Here is a 3,025-nt window from a genome sequence, read left to right as displayed (position 1 = left end):
TTTCTTCTGCACATCCTATCGTCCCTCTCCTTCATCTCACACATACTCTGATTTCATACATCGCTCGGCCCGAGAGAACGCGTAACGATCTAGGGGGCCCGCCCCGCCCTTCGGGTGGGGAATGAAAACATTTAAAAAATAATTATACACTCGATCAATCTAACGTATACTTCACTTTCGTCTGGGTGCCAGCGCATATTGGAATTTTTGGAAATGAATGAGCCGATACTTATGCAAAGCAGGCAGCACGTCTTCCGCTTCCCGCCTCCCACTGATTATTTTATAGATATCAAAAACAAGGCTCGATCAGAATGACATGATACTGCCAAGTACAAAGATAGATCGTACTACCAACTGCAACCTCTTATTCCCCTACAACCGTGGTTCATAACAGGCTAGTACCGAGCTCGATAGCTGCAGTCGCTTAAGCGCGGCCAGTATCCCGTAATCGGGAGATAGTGGGTTCGAGCCCCGCTGTCGGCAGCCCTGAAGATGGTTTTCCGTGGTTTCCCATTTTCACACCAGGCAAATGCCGGGGCTGTACCTTAATTAAGGCCACGGCCGCTTCCTTCCAATTCCTAGGCCTTTCCTATCCCATCGTCGCCGTAAGACATATCTGTGTCGGTGCGACGTAAAGCAAAATAGCAAAAAAAAAAAAAAAAAAAAAAAACAGGCTAGTACTCTAGACGACATATTACTACTATCATCCGTCTAAGATTTAATCATGTCCTTACTCCGCTCTCTCTATATTTATTGAACGAATCAACGACTTCCCGCAGTTATGGATTGCCACAATGGACAAAGTAAAGCATATCAGGATAGAGAATGTTGTATAGCGGTGATACGGATTTTTTAGATTATGAAGGTCCGAACAGGTGAGATTCACCGGACAACTCACCCCCTTTTGTGAATGTGGTTACCCCGATGGAGATGCTAATCTAATCATATCTTTTTCCAATGTCCTTTATACCGTTCAGCCCGCCGACGTTTCTTACACCGCCTTGTCCAACACAAATCTTCATTGCCTACCAGTATTTCTTGTTTACTCTATAATCTGACACTCACTGCAATTTCAATAAGTACCACTTTTCTTGATGACTCCAATCTCACTTTATAACTTGATATCATATTACTCTTTCATTTGTCTTTCGTCGGTATGCTCCTGGCTTCCTTTGTGTATATAACCTGATCGTTTGTTTTTTTGTGGTGACTCTTTCTTTATTCTCAGTTATTCTTCTATTTTGTTACTGGAACAGCTTACTACCTTCTCTATGAAGCTTATCCCTTGCATACGATGCTGTCATCGCTCTATGAGTTAATCAAGTCTATAGTGCGCACATCCTTTTCCAAACCCCTGTATCTTCTGTTGTGTGCATAACGCAGTGCTCCCATTTGTGTATTTATTTATACACACACATCTGTACGGTGTTTTATAACTCTCAGAAGAATATTGACTGGGCAAAACAAACAAGGAGGCCAACACAACATTTCACGAAGGAGAAGAAGAAGAAGACGACGAAACGTCAATAAGATTATTTACTATTAAATGGTAGGCACTATCCTACAGAGCAGAGTTCCCAGGCATTTTGAAAATAAATATACAGAGGATATCTTAACGTTGTATGTACCGTATGTTCAGTCTGTCAGCGATTCCGCTGGTGGGATCCTCAACAGCTCTGCCATCAACTGTCATAGATGGCCTAGGCATCACGCTGAAGAGGCGTGAGGTAGTTTCCCGTTGCTTTCCTCACCGAGCCAGAGTTGCTACTACATATCAGTCTGCCAAGCCCACTGAAATGCATACACCATCCGACCCTATGAGCAACATTTTCACACCATTCATAGCAGGGACTGGCTGCATAAGGATTGGTATTATTAGCATCGCTCATACCTCGGTCACTTTTATATTGTCAAAGCCAAGGATAAGACAGAGACAGATCAATGAAAGTAACAAAATTGCTCTAGCCTATACCAGAAGACATAGTGCACTGTAAACATTAGGTCCTGCCAGCAAAGGCATATTTTAACGTTACTGACAGCAAAATTGGCGAAGCTCTGCTCTTAGTGTTATGTAAAGAACGATGGCGCAATCGGATTGGCGGAGGAAATATTTCTTGTAGAGAAAATGAGGTTACTTTTCACTTCCGGGCGCGGAATTCAAATTGTCGAACTCGCCGCATTTCCTCTGCCAGAGCGCAAATCGCTGCCCGCTTCTGTGCTTCAAATAGACAGAGACAATGCTCGGCGCGAATGCACACGTTTCTCGTTTGTTTAGCACAGCCACTTCCCAGCCCCAGCAGGCAGTATGCAGTATGTTCTGTATTAACTACATTAGGTACTAAGTTTAGCCGGCCCCGACGTGTATGGGTAGCGTGCCTGCCTCTTACCTGGAGGCCCCGGGTTCGATTCCCAGCCAAGTCAGGGATTTTTACCTGGATCTGAGGGCTGGTTCGAGGTCCACTCGGCGTACGTTATTAGAATTGAGGAGCTATCTGACGGTGAGATAGCGGCCCCGATCTAGAAAGCCAAGAATAACGGCCGAGAGGATTCGTCGTGCTGACCACACGGCACCTCGCAATCTGCAGCCTTCGGGCTGAGCAGCGGTCGCTTGGTAGGCCAAGGCCCTTCAGGGCTGGTGTGAATTGTTGAGAATGGCTCCATTTCGGTACACCAGCTAAGAAACGGCTGGTATACACCTAGCCTATTGCGCAGCAAATTGCAACGGGAGTGGTGATGGTAATGATTACTGTTTTAAGAGGAAGTACCACTGAGCAACCATCCTCTATTAACACCAATCGGAGAAAAAAATGGAAGGGGTCACTTCCAACACTTCGAAAAATGAAGATATCGGCCAACGAAAGTCAAGAGACATGAAGGGCGTGAACGTGAAAGACTCTAGGCCTCGAATGCTCTAATACCGTCGGCGTCGGAAAAAACAAACACCGTTGACAAAGGGAGATCGTATAGGATAGGTAAAAGTGAAGAGTCGGGCACAAATAAATGGAAGCAATGCCAGGACTCAGCT

The sequence above is a fragment of the Anabrus simplex genome, chromosome 3 (assembly GCF_040414725.1).
Source record: "Anabrus simplex isolate iqAnaSimp1 chromosome 3, ASM4041472v1, whole genome shotgun sequence".
Taxonomy (NCBI): domain Eukaryota; kingdom Metazoa; phylum Arthropoda; class Insecta; order Orthoptera; family Tettigoniidae; genus Anabrus; species Anabrus simplex.
The sequence above is the reverse complement of the archived record's forward strand: the minus strand, read 5'-3'. Positions refer to the sequence as shown.